Source organism: Pantherophis guttatus, chromosome 3 (genome assembly GCF_059756535.1).
Source record: "Pantherophis guttatus breed Tessera chromosome 3, ASM5975653v1, whole genome shotgun sequence".
Lineage (NCBI taxonomy): Eukaryota > Metazoa > Chordata > Lepidosauria > Squamata > Colubridae > Pantherophis > Pantherophis guttatus.
Window position 1 is genome coordinate 85,347,431 of NC_142065.1, and position 15,473 is coordinate 85,362,903.

Sequence of the window (15,473 nt, forward strand, 5' to 3'; positions counted from 1 at the left end):
AATGGACTTATTTTGGCTAAAACCAACTCCATCGTTGGCTGGTTATAGCTGTTTGCATGACCTGTTTGCCTCCATAATCCAATTTAGACTGCAGTGAAAACATAGCCATAGTTTTTGTTTTGTTTTACTTCTCTATGAATTAAAAGTACTTCTGGGTTGCTTCAATGAATTGAAGTGGCTTAGAAGAAAAACAAAACATACTAACAAAAACTTAATATTGCAGTACAAATTAACTATGGTTCAATGAATATTAATGCTGAGAAAGACACAATAAACAGTGCCATACACATTTTAAGAATACACCTATCGTATCCTTTACCACTGAATGCATACCAAATCATGCTATATTTTGGTTTTCAATATTTACAGTTTATATCTTGGGGTTTGCCAGTCATTCTATAAGCTTTTTTTTAAAAAAACACGATATACATGCTTTTTTAAAAAAGTAAATAAGTGTGGTGCTCTACAATTATAGATCTGTTCTTCCATAGTTTTTAAAAATACTTAAATATTTAGGGGAACGGTCTAGATGGGCACAGCTTTGTATTTTCCCACTGCAGATCTTGAATTGGCAACCATCTGCTCAGTGTTTGTGACAACCTAACCATGTCACATGTGTTTCCTTTTCCTAAATTCCCAAATCAGGTGAGGCACAGACATCTGAAGACACTTTCAGTTTAGAAGGTCTGAAAAAGAAACTAAATCTCCCCCTCGAATGAATAGGCATAATAATCATGGGGGAGGAATCTTTCTCCATGATATTGTTCTCCTGAACCATATTAAGACTTCTGGTTATTTATGAAGATTTGTCTCATGCCTTTCAGCCAAATGTGACTCAAGACATATTGCAATTTTAAAAGAAACAACATATTCTAAGCACTATACAGGAAAAGATTGCATAGGCTACAGCGCTCATGTAGTGATGAAGACTAATCGCAACTTGCTTAAGTACCCAACAGTAAAAAAAAAAAAAAATCTAATGTCATATAGTAGTTAGGGTCTTGAACTTGTTTCTTCATTTTGCATTGTGCTATTTTATTTCTATTCTGCTTTGCTATGTTGTGAGCTGCCCAGTCAGGCAGAACCTAAATTGATTGATTGATTGAATTAATGAATTAATGAATGACAAAAAAAACCCACCTTTTTTTGATGTGGTCTAGTTGTTTTCCCAATTTTTGCAGCCCAGATAGACTACAACCTGGATGACAGAAATCTTTTTATGCTCATTGGATTTTTCTCTTTTCTTTTCTTTTCTTTTCTTTTCTTTTTTCTTTTCTTTTCTTTTTTTCTGGCTAAGATTCAAATAACTCTTGCAGAATGAACTAGGAGTGTGATGTAGCTGGTACAGTGGTTGAACTGTGTATCTTAATAAATGTGATTATCTCAATGGTGAATTTTTATATATTTTATGGTTCTTTTAATATGCTTTTTATATTGTTCTTCTCTTGTTTTTAAATAGCTGTATTATTTTTGTTGTATTGTTCTGTTTGGCTGTTCGTAAGTCATCCAGAGTCATATATGCAAGATGGGCAACTGTATAAATTTGAATGATAAATAAATAAAATCATTTCGGTCGGCAAGTGATAATTTAGTCCATTATATTCACATTGAACAAAAATATTGGATATTTGTTGCCTTGCCACCCCGTTTCCCAGCTTCCCATCTTTTCCCATTGTTGCCTTCTCTCTCTCTCTCTCTCTCTCCATTCTTTCAATTTAAAATCTTTTAAAGAAAGATTTTTATTTTGTTTTATTATCGGGGCCTTTTTTTTTTTCCAGATTTCTCTCTGCAGATGTAGCAGGGTCTCCTGCTGCTTGAACTGACACTTCTGAAGGTAGCAGCCTTGGAGGGACCCAACGACGGCTGTTGCTTCCAGAAGTGTCAATTTGGTTCAGGCCGGGGATAGTGTCACAGCTGCAAAAGAAGAAAAGAGGCATTAAAAAAAAAAAAAGATAGAAAAAACAGTTGTTATACGATCGGACAGAAAGGAAGACTTTTCAAAGCATGGGTGAAGAGATGACAAAAGATGATCCAGCAAACAGGAGAAAAAGGCGACGGAAGAGGTGAAAAGGAATAGCAGGCAACAGTGCAAAGAAAGATGCAATAAATTATCAGTAGGATAAAATCTTCAGTAAAAATGGATACATCAAGAAACAGCAATCAGCTCTAATTACATTTGCCCCTCTTAAGATGCATCATAATAAAGACCTAGGCTTCAAGTTAGTTAAGGTGCAGGAAATGTATGCATGTGCCATCACAAAATATGTGACTTGAATATCTTCTGAGCTGCAGATATTATGCACTCTTATGCTGATGGGAACCAAATCCATGCGGTATTTAATATTATGGTGGGTCACACAATCAGCTGGAAGTTTGGACTGGGTTTGGTGTTTTTACTGAGCCCTTCCCAAGGAGCTGGGATAGCTAGATATTGTTTAATAATATTAACTAACACAGGATATAAGCTCTTCCAAGTAAAGTTGCCTTTTGCAATTGAAATAATAATTATTCATACTATTATTATTCAGTCTGGCCATGGCTGAACTCTCTGGGAAGCTACTATCTGTGCTTATCGTGAGACCTATATAGTCCTCCAATTAATATGACATACACCACATCATGCCTTATAATTGTCATTAATAGCTCAATTTCTTTGGAACGACTTAAACAGTAGAAAACTCTAGGAATGGATAGTTCATATTTTGTCTTGTTTAGTCAATTTGCAAACATCAGAAGCTATAAGTCATATGTCCTTTTTTGTGTGTGCCAGAACTCAGAGAAAATGTATTGCTTGAAATGCATCCAGGGGTCTACTCACACAGTGTTAAGAGCAATATAAAACTGGACCTCAACCTGTACAAAACCCACTCTCTACAATCAAACCCCATCCTACAACAGAAGAACACAGCTTAAAGATTTGCACTGAAGGTTCTGAAACTGACTGTACTCAACCAATGAAATAAAAAAAGTCAGATTAGTATTAAGAAATGATTTTCTACAGGATAAGCCTGGAGAAGAAAATAACAGAGGCATAAATAAAAATAAAATAAAAAGGCGACTATTTTTTCTTAAAGCTCTCATCAATTCCAGGCAAAATTCCATAAGTCACAGAGAGAGAAGGAGGGAGGGAGGGAGAGAAAGAGAGAGATAGAGAGAGAGAAAGGAAGGAAGGAAGAGAGAGAGAGAGAGAGTGCAGGAAATGCCCATTCAGAACATACAGATTAGATGCAGGATTGGATTAAGGCCAATTGATATATATCAAGTACATGATGGCGAACCTATGGCACATGTGCCAGAGGTGGCACGCAGTGCCCTCTCTGTGGCCATGTGAGCCGTTGCCCTGGTTCACCTCCACCGTGCATGCATGCACACCTTCCGCCGGCCAGATGGTCTTCAGCTCTTTGCCATGCATGCGTGAGTGGGAGTGTGGGGGGGCCACATGTGCATGCATGGGGCACAGGGCGTGTTCAGGGGCCTTGCGCGCATGTGCAGGGGTGGGGTGCATGTGCAGGGGGCGGGGCGCATGTGCAGGGACAGCACGCGCATTGCATTTTGGGGGTTCGGGCACGCACTTTGGGCACTCAGTAATAATAACTTTATTGTCATTGTACATGTATACACAGTATACCCATACAACGAAATCCACTTAACACCCAAAGACCAGGTCCAACACACATAACAATCCCCAAACACACTCCCACCCAGCACAATTCCCCACCCCTAAACCACCCAAACATCTACACAACAGACCAAGTAATACTGTCCAACAGCTCACTGATGGTGGCCCTTTAGATCATTGTTGAGTGCAATTATAGCTCTGGGATAAAAACTATTCAGAAAACGTGTGGTCCGTTGAGCCATAGCAATGGAATCACATTAAGATAGAGGCTCTTACCCACCAACAGGTGGTGACTGCACCAGCTATGGTTTCTAAATATCTTAAAAGATATAGTCCTACAAAGAGCACATTGCAGTGTTATATATAGGAGGTGACAAGGACATGAATGGACCAACTGCAATTGGTCTACTAGTCATAGTGCTGGGAATGGGACAATATGCCACAGCCAACTTGCTGCGGCCAACTCACTACGGCGAACTTGCCACGGCCAACTCACTGCGAGACAACTCACTGTGGGACAATTTAACAGTTCTATTTAACTATTTAAAATAAATAAAAATTATTTTAAGTTTTGCCATTCGCATTTCATTCTGTCCCTCTTTTTGCATCCTTTCTTTTATGATTCTGTTCCACCATTTCTTTGATATTAGTGTATCTTTGTCCTGCAGCAAATTGTCCTGTGGCGAGATGGCCGTGGCGAGTTGCCATGGCGAGTTGGCTGTGGTGAGTTGGCTGTGATGAGTTGGCTGTGACGAGTTGGCCTTGGCGAATTGGCTGTGGTGAATTGGCTGTGGCGAGTTGGCCGTGGCGATTTGGCTGTGGCAGGTTGATCATTGCAAGCTGGCTGTGGCGAATTGTCATAGACCCCATAGCGCTTCAAACAATAGACCTTTTGTAAAAACAAAAAAAGGTTCCTGAATATTTAACCGTATTCTTCCTTTAACTCTAGAGCTCGCATCGCTAATATTTTGAAATTTAGGGAGTTAATTGAAAGAAACAACTTTAGTTGTTCTGATAGATATACAAGCAAATAATGCTAATTAATGCACTACAGTGTTAAAAGGGTATAATTTTAAACTTTGAGGATATTTATTTTAAACACTTTGACATTTGTATCTGATTATAGCATATTCAAATCAATTCTACTTCCTGCAATTATGTGCAGGACCAGAGTGTAAAAGAGTAACTTTACATCAAATTGTAAGCGTCTAACCTCTTTTAAAAAATTATTTTTAACCCTTCTTTCTAATCATTGTCTAAATTCCTGCAAGTGAAAAGCATATTAAAAGGTGCTGGAAGTATATATAATTTGCTCTTAACTATGGAAAATTATGGTATCTAGCCTCCTAGTCTTTCTTTTAATAGATATAATAGGGAGTAGTTCAAAGAGCAATAAGTAAGGTGGAAGTATTTTACACTAAATGCTTGGTCAAGTTAAGGTACATTAAACTTGCTGAATGTGCTGGTTCAGAATGATAGTTATGAGCAACATCACAACCTGTTATTCACATGCTGAGAAGAGTGGAGTGGGCAGAGGAGAGGAGAGAAAAAATAGCAAATGCTTGTTTCAGGAGAATGAACCACAGAAGGCATTGTGCGAAATTAGTAAGTGAACCTGCAGGAGCAACAAGGAAATAAGACTTCTTAACATTACCATAGCCCTTGCATTGCAATGGAAAATTATACAAATATAAAAAGAAAGAGGAAAGACCTGGAAAGAGAAGAGAAGGATGTTTTTTCTTCAGTGTTCCTTATTTTTCTTTCAAATCAGAGCTGTACCTCTAAATCTTTTAAAGTATTAATACAGTTGCTTCACACTGGTGGTGTTGTGAGGGAAATAGGAGGCTTAGGTATGTTTGCTGCCCTGAGCTAGAAGATAGATAGATAGATAGATAGATAGATAGATAGATAGATAGATAGATAGATAGATAGATAGACAGACAGACAGACAGACAGACAGACAGTCAGACAGACATATGTGTATGTGTGTGTGTTTGTGTGTTTGTGTGTGTATAATATGTATGTATGTATGTATGTATTTGTGTATATATAAATGTGTGTGTGTGTATATATATTGTCAGATGTAAATGCCTTATTCTCCAATGTGTAAATAATGTATATATGGAACATCAGAGGTTAACTTATTCTTTGGACTTTAATGTATTCATAACTTACCACTCCCATTCCTAACTCCACCCCTTGTATATATAAGGAGCCACCCTCACCATTCTCTGCGCTTCTACCTTGAATATTCAGTGAATATAGAATGCCTATCATAATTAAAAAGAAATATATTTAAAGCTCTAACTCCTATTATCTTTATTGAGTCTGATCCTGAAAATATTGCAACAAGCTGGTAGCAGAGGATGGTTAATTGACTCAATAAGTAATTAAAAATGTCCAAGAAAGATAGGCCCAACACCAGGGCCTACAGCAAAGAAATAGAAACTGATCAAGAGATGATCAACGAATCCACCAATGCGATTTCGAGAGAATCCGAAGAATACACCACTGAAGAAGAAGAACTAATGAGTGAAAATAATGACCAGAAAGAAATCGAAATAGAAAATAACAAACTCAGGTCAGAGATATTAAAGATAATAAAAAGCCAAAAGAATGATGAAAGTCTCATCGCGGACCTCCAGGAGATGCTGAAGAACAGCGGAGCAGCGAGAGAGAAAAACGTCATTAAAGAAAAACCCAAAGATCAAAAAACCGTAAGTGAGATGACTACTGAGAAAATAGTTGTTAAAAAGAAAAGATGTGATCCCGCGCGAAATTTTGAATGGCAGCCATCTTGGTTTCAACGAACTTCAAAAGAGAATGGAGCAGAGCCAATCAAAACGCTCAGTTCAAAATTTCTGGCGCGAAAAACACTATCAGACGAAGAAAGTGAGAAAGAAGTCTCAAACTCTTCAGATGATCCAAAATCAGAAAGTGAAGACGATTTAACAAAATCTCAAGTAAAATCAGCAATGAAAACGCTCTTTGCTGCTTTTGGGCCAAGACTGAAAATTACCAAGACATCTACGAAGAAGCAAGAAATCAAACCGGCGACTCAAGACCTGCACGCTCCCATCCTGACTTCGAAAGCGACGACGCCCGAGCCCAGAGAGCCATGCCGATTTCGCCCTACACCACAGACAAGATCGAATACCAACGCACACAAAAGGAAGAAAAGAACCGTCGCCACCACCAGAACCCCAAAAACCGAGCCAGAGACCGACTCATCTGAGGAGGAGCGGATCGAGAGAGCTGAAAGAGAGAGAACCTTCCACGACGCCACCAAAGAAGAAATGAGCAACGCGCATGTGCGAAACTACGTAGACGACCCAGAAGGACTTGAACTGGCCAGAGAACCGCGCAGACTCATTGCAAGCATCCCAATGCCGTTCTGTAATTTCCTGCACTTGAGAGATCACGGACTGCCCCAGGTTGTAAGTAATGGACAGAATAATGTAGGTAACTTACCCAGTGACTTCCCAAAACTTAGAATTGATGGCATTAATTTACAAGAGTGGTATCAACAGCTTCAGGTTATTTTCATGAAAGAAAATTTACTATTCTTTATAACTAGCCCTCCAAGAAGACCTTGGACTTTAAAAATAGATTGTTTACATCATAGAGCATTTTTCATAATAATATCTAGCGTGTCTCCTGCAATGTATCATAGCATCAAACCAAACCTAACTGTATCAGAAATAATTCAATGCATGTTTAATCTATTTCACAGCGATAGCGTAGCTACAACCACAAGAATGTCTAAGGATTTCTTTTCCTCTAGAGTAAAACCAGGGGTTTCTATAAGTGAGCATTTGATAAATCTAAACAAAATAAGAGCTGAGCTACAATTGAGGGGGGAAGTGATTTCAGATCAAACAATGAAAAGTGTTATTATCAATTCACTTGATCCATCATGGGATAGCTTTATGTCACACTTAGATACCATTAATTTGGGATATTTATCCATAGAAAGTCTATCTAACAAATTGATAGCAGAAGACAATTCAAGAAAAAATCGATCCAGTAACCAAACAGACCACAAACCTTTTAGGAAAGTAGTCTTTCAAGATAAACATAATGAGGCCTTTAGATGCTACAATTGTGGATCCAGGGAACATAGTAGAAGAGACTGCCCCAAAGTCTCAAGAGAGAGACATAGACCAGAATATAGGAGCAAATATAATTACAGACAATCTTCCACAGATAGACACGAATATAGAAGTCCACCAAATTACAAAGAAGGTAGAAGGGGTAGAGAAAATTCAAAAGAGAGGAAATCTGGGTCACTGAATGGGCTAAATAAACAAGACAGCACCAGAACACAGCAGGATGAGAATAACAATTGGCTTATTGATTCTGGTGCAACAAATCACACCACCAACAACAAAAGTATATTATCTTCATTTATAGAAGATAAGTTTATGATAAAGGTAGCTAATCAAGAAAAGGTTCAAGTACTAGGCAAAGGAAATGTGACCTTGCCTGGTCTAGGGAAAATAGAGGGGGTATTATTAATCCCAGAAATACCTCACAACATACTAAGTGCCATAAAATTAAGCAGAGAATCTGATATCAATATAGTTTTCTCAAAGGGGAAAGCAACTATAGAAAAGAACAAAACAAATGTAGGTACTGTAATGATAAAAGGAGGTCTACCCTATCTGATAACTAAAGAAAGATGTTTACATAACATTGATTCAAATATGGAAGATTGTATTGAAGCAGATGATGAAAATGTCAGTAACAGTGACAGTGATGAGTGTAGAATAACTCATGATCACAAAAATACATACAAGGAAAAGAAACCAAAAATAGGTAAACCAATTCATGATGAGTGTGCTCACATCTTACACAGGAAGTTAGGACATGCAAGCTTTCCTGTAGTACAAAAAATGACTGAACACGCAGAAGGTGTCAAAATAAAAAATTGTGAAAATTATTTGGAATGCTCAGTATGTAAATCCACCAAACTAAAAACCAGTCCCAGACCAAAAAAATCTAACAGATCAACTAACAATATTTTTGATTTGGTACATATGGACTTAGTTGGTCCATTAAGTCCCTCAATTACCTATAGAAAACGTTACTTCCTAACAATAGTGGATGACTACAGCCGATATGGTTTTGTTTACACATTAAAGCACAAGGATGAAACATTTCAGAAATTTAAGGAATTCTACAAACGTATAGAAACACAACATAATATCAGAATAAAGCAAATTATGACAGATAGGGGATGTGAATTCATGTCTAAAGAATTCTCCCAATGGTTAAAGGATAGAGGAATGTTACATTTCACGTCCAATCCTTTTTCTGCATTTCAAAATGGAGTTGCAGAGAGGAAAAATTCCACACTACAAACCATGATTAGGTGCACATTAGAGGATGCTGGTTTAGGCAAACAATTTTGGTCAGAGGCATTACATTATTCGAATTACACTCAAAATAGAACCTGGTCCAGTATTGTGAATAAGACACCATATGAGGTGATGTACAATAGAAAACCCAAATTATCACACATGCACATATTTGGAGTCACTGCAGACGTACACATACCTAAACAATTGAGGAGAAAGGGAGAAAACGTATCCAGGAGATTAAGATTCATGGGATACGAAACTGGAACCAAAGGGTACAGATTTATTGATAGTAATAACAAATTTATAGTATCCAGAACAGCTGTGTTCCATGAACAGGCCAATTGGTCAAAATTGCACCTTAATGAAATATTTCCTAATAAATGTAAAGATACGATATCTTGCGAGGAAGGAACAACAGAAAATCAAAATATTAACAAAAGTAAGAACAAAACCAAAACTTGGACTAATAGTCAGCATAAAATAAAGACAGACACATTAACAAAAAAGGAAGCTAGATATTTGCATGATAACCATAGCAAGCCTGAAAGAACTATTAGAAACAATAGAAACCAAATACCAAATAAATACAAAGATTACGTAATGCATATGAATGGAGAACAAATAACACCTAATACATATGAAGAAGTATTGAAACTTCCACATGAAGAAAGAGAAAAATGGGAACTAGCTATGGAAAAAGAGATGGAAAGTTTACAAGGATTAAATGTATTCACACCTGCGATCGCACCTAAGGATAAAACAATTATAGGTACCAGGTGGATTTATAAAATTAAGAACTTAGAAGGAGGCAATACCTTATACAAGGCTAGACTAGTTGCACAAGGCTATGCACAAAAATATCCAGAAGACTATACTGATACATATTCACCCACAGTGAGAACAGAGAGTGTCAAAACAGCCCTTGTAGTAGCATCTGCACTCAATCTGGACGTATTCCAATATGACATACAGACCGCATACTTACATGCAAAATTAGATAAGGAAATATATGTAAGAGCACCACACAGTCAATACACTAATAAGAACGAAATTTGGTTATTAAATAAGAGTCTGTACGGATTAAAGCAATCCGGCAAAAGATGGTACGATTGCTTGGTAAAAGTACTTAAGACCATGGATTTCAACGCCACCACTGCTGATAACTGTTTCTTTGTAAAAAAGAGTAATGATCATATTGAATTTGTATTAATTTACGTGGACGATATTTTATACATTGGAAAGCATAAAGAGAGCAGGGAAATCTTTGTAAATAAGTTAAATGAACACTTCTCACTGAAATCTCTGGGTAAAGTGAATAAATACCTTGGTGTGCAAATTAACAAAACTAAAAGGGGATTCAAACTTACACAGAAAGATAAAATCATCGAACTCCTAAACAAATGTAACTTAAATAATGCCAAAACCTGTGACACCCCTATGCAAACTGATTTTCTTAGAAACACTGATGAATCTTCCCCTGAGTTTAAAGACAACACATTTTACAGATCAGTTATAGGTTCACTCCTTTATATATCTAATTGGACTAGGCCAGATATTGCATTACCTCTCAATCTATTGTCAAGATATGTTAGTAAACCAACCTTGTATCATTGGGAAGCTGTCAAAAGAATTCTAAGATATCTGAAGGGTACATTAGATTTTTGTTTAATGTTGGAACCCAATAATGACAGAGAACCAAAAATTACTTGTTATGCTGATGCAGATTGGGCTGGTGATACATCATGCAGAAAGAGTACTTCTGGTTATGTTTTTCTATTGAATGATTGTCCAGTTTACTGGTATACTGGTAAACAAGAACTAGTAGCCACTTCTACTACAGAAGCGGAATATGTTTGTTTGTCCAAGGCTGCAAATAACCTTGTATGGTTCAATGATCTGATCACTGATGTTTGGAAGAAACCCACTTTACCATTTATTATGCATGAAGACAATAAAGCGGCCATTGAAATATCCAGATCCGATGCAATTGGACAAAGGTCCAGGCATATTGATATAAAGTTTAAGCATGTGAGACAACTGTCTCAAGACGGATTCATTAAAGCAATACATTGCGATACTTCTGAACAATTAGCTGACATATTAACAAAACCCTTACCTTCTAAACAACACAAATATTTAACTTCTAAATTATATGTATTATATTGTCCTGAATCAGAATGTAATTGGTGTTGTGTAACGAACCGGCATTTAGAGGGGGATTTGTCAGATGTAAATGCCTTATTCTCCAATGTGTAAATAATGTATATATGGAACATCAGAGGTTAACTTATTCTTTGGACTTTAATGTATTCATAACTTACCACTCCCATTCCTAACTCCACCCCTTGTATATATAAGGAGCCACCCTCACCATTCTCTGCGCTTCTACCTTGAATATTCAGTGAATATAGAATGCCTATCATAATTAAAAAGAAATATATTTAAAGCTCTAACTCCTATTATCTTTATTGAGTCTGATCCTGAAAATATTGCAACATATATATATAGTTATAGATATAGTCATATATAGTTATATATAGCTATATAGTTTTATAGTTATATATATAGTTTTATATATGTGTGTGTGTGTGTATGTGTATGTATATATATATGTGTGTGTGTGTGTGTGTGTGTATATACATATACATACATACATACATACATACATACATACATACATACACACACACACACACACACATATATATAGTTTTATATATAAAAACTCAGGGCAGCAAACATACCTAAGCATCCTATTTTCCTCACAACACCACTATGAGGCAACTGTATTAATACTTAAAAATCTAAGAGGTACAGCAGGCGAGACAGGAGGAGAGAGCACAAATAAACTTTGTGCATGCTCAGAGGCTATGGTGGCCTGCTTTCCACAAAGACTGGTTGGAGAACTGAGTGGTCATCGCACGCCTAGCGTGGCAAAGGAATGGCAGCCATTACCTGGCTTCTAAAAAAATTGGTCTGAATCTGCTGTGGAAGAGAAAGAAGACCACAAAGAGATCTCCACTCTGCCTGGAAGAAGCAAAAGTGAAGTACTTCCACATTGTGGCCCAATAAATTACAAACATAGGTTCTAAGGGCCCCAGTTGGGAAACTTGGCCTTACCTGACTCGATCTAAAAATGTTGCCTTGGCTGGGAACCCATCTGCAAAGCCTTTTAAAATATCCCAACAATCTTTGGGTCGATTATGTGAATGACTTTGTTTATGCCAGTCCCAAGTTGTGTCATTTATTTATTGTTTATTTATTTATTGGTTCGATTTATATGCCACCCTTTTCCGGAGACTCAGGGTGGCTTACAATTCGTTAAGCAATAGCCTTCATACTTTTGTATATACCTGCTTAGTACGGCTTTCGTCCCCCTCACAAGCAGTGTTCTTTTTTATACAAAGTTAACTTATTGCCCCCACAATCTGGGTCCTCATTTTACCTACCTCGAAAGGATGGAAGGCTGAGTCAACCTTGAGCCTGGTGAGATTTGAACTTGGAGTAATTGCAGGCAGCTGGTGTTACTTAACAGTGCTTTAGTCTGCTGTGCCACCAGGCTCCATTACAATCGGAATTCGAAGCCTTCCTGTATAAAATATCAGGTCTAAACATTTAGCTCTAAATAGTTAAAATTCTAACTTGATCAGAGTCGCCTTATAGGGGAATGGGAGGCATAAAAATTAAATAAATACATAAATAATTAAAATGCTATATATAGTTATCTAATTCAATATAGCGAAATATGGAACTCATTTGTACAAAAGGTAAAAAAATACAATAGTTGTCCAAATGCATTAGAAATAATATCTACTTGAATAATCATTCTTTTTTTAAAAAAAATGAATGTGTTTTGGGTTAAAATTTTAAAAAAATGTGTTTTTGCTTAAAACACAATGCACAAATCAAGTACAAGCTTACAAAGTATCGTGGTCATATTTTCTTGGGGAAAAATAAGGACCAAATCTGAGAAAGGGGCAAAGCTAAAAGAGGATAGAAAAAAACATATATAATTTTGTTTTGCAAAGGAAAACTCAAGCGCTTCTTCTTGTTGTTGTTGTTCTCTGCATTATTCCCATTACCTTTCGCCCGCCATTTCATCTGGTCTGCAGCATCGGCAGGGCATTCACCTATGGCTCACATGTCCTCATGCAAGCAATCCACCCATCACCTTTTTTTATTGTCCTTGGGGCCGCCAGCCATCTTGGCTGAGTACAAGTGCTCCCTCGCGATGGATTCCACATCAGTCTGTACCATTGCAGCCTTGCTTCCCTCATTTTTGTCTGGATTCGGGGCAACTTTGAAGGCCTTTTGGATGTCCGTTTTTTGCTGTCCTTCCAGTTTTCCAAAGGAAAGGAATCTCTGCGCTAGTGGCTATGATGAAAGCTCCTTTAAGCATGGGCAGAGTACATCCCCCCCTTGATTACTGGCGAGAAGCAAGGGGAAGAGTGATGCCATCTTGGGTCCCTTAAACTGACCCCGTGAAGCCAGAGGTGGGCTGCTGCCAGTTCGGACTGGTTTAGGTGAACTGATAGTTCCGACCAGTGCAGGGGAGGTATTCACTTACCTTCGCTACCGGTTCACAAATGTGAACGTGGGCAGAACCGGGGTGGGTTGCCCCTGGTTCGCACTGGTTCTATAGAAATGGTAGTAAAACTAGCAGGAGGCCCCGCCCACTGACCCTGACATCATGAAAATGCTTCTGTGCATATGGCCCCATTGCGAATGGTAATAAAGGTAAGTAGAACCCACCCCTGGGCAAAGCCTCCTGCAGCCACCACTACCAGTTCACCCGAAGCTGATAGAATTGGCTGAATACCACTACTGGACCAGCGGCTGGGCCAACCCACCAGCCCTGGCACTATCCCGTCCTATGTAGTCGCTGTGTTTTTGAAGCACGGAAGGTTTTTTGAAGCTACATGCTCACATTTTTAGTGCTGGGTGAACTGGTGGTTACATTATGTGATGCCCACCTCTGCCCCCTCCTCACCAACACACCCAGTTGATTCACACTAGTGGGTTGTGTGAATCCAATCACTGGGCTTCCAGCCACCTGGCTGAGTAAAGGTAGTCCTTGACTTATGACCGCAATTCAGCCCAAAATTTCTGTTCCTAAGTGAGGCAGTTGCTAATTGAGTTTTGCCCCAATTTATTACTTTTCTTGTTAAGTGAATTAACTGTTTAAATTAATTAAGTTAATCACACAATTATTAGTCAGTCTGGCTTCCCCATTGACTCTGCTTGTCAGAAGTTCGCAAAAGGGGATCATGTGTCCTTGGACCACTGCAACCATCATAAATATGAACCATTTGCCAAGTATCCAAAGTTTGATCATGTGACGATGGGGATACTGCAGTGGTTGTAAGTGTGAAAAATGTTCGTAAGTCACTTTTTTAGTCCCATTGTAAGAGATTGGAAAGTCTTTGTCCTGAATGGTACAAGGCCTCCTGCTTGAGCGGGCTTGGATTAGAAGATCTCCAAGGTCGCTTCCAACCCTATGATTCTGTGATTATATGAGATAGATAAGATGATGCGGGGGGGAGAGAGAGATCAGCCTTCCTTTTGGAGTTGTGAGTACCCCAACTCTGGAGGTTTCCTCGACAATGATTTGTCTCCTGCTTGGGCAGAGGGTTGGACTAGAAGACCTAGGATTTTATGGTTCTTTGAGATGACAAAGAATCCCCAAATGGTTGGATTCGCACAACCCATTTAGCCAAGACAGGGAAAGACATAGCCACAGTCTCCGTGCAACATGCTCAAATAAATGGCTTTCTCTTTAACCATCTTCACTTAGTTGCCTTTGTATTACCTTTTTTTTTTTTTACCTTTTTATTTTATGGTAACCTACCCAAAGCTGTTGTATCAATGAGATGGGCACCATTAAAATTTAATTAATAAAATTGGTTCATGTGAGCTGGGAGGGGTGGGCTTGTTTGGGGGTTCCTAATGGGGTGCAAATACCTTTTTGTGGCAATTTGAGGTCCATTCATGAACAAAAGCAAGCAGGATGGACATACCATAGATCAGGAATGGGGATAAGAAATTATGAGTGGTCATTAATTAGTGAAGAATCTATGACTGGTCATTAATTAATTAAAGAAGAAACAATGGCTAGTCCTTAATATATCAATGAAGAAACTATAACTGGTCATTAATTAAGACATTATGAGTGGTCATTGATTAATGTGGTAAATACAATTGTTCATTGATTAATTAATGAAGTAATTATGACTGGTAACTAATTAATGAAGAAAGTATTACTGGTGTGATCATTAATTAATGAAAAACTCCAACTGGTAATTAATTAAGACATTATGGTTGTTAATTATTGAAATAACTATAACTGGTCATTGATTAATTAAGGAAGTAATTATGAGTGGTCATTAATGAATGAAGAAACTATAACCGATCACTAATTAATTAATGAAGAAACCAAGAGTGGTCATTAATTGAGAAATTACAACTGTTTGTTAATTAATTAAGATGGTCTC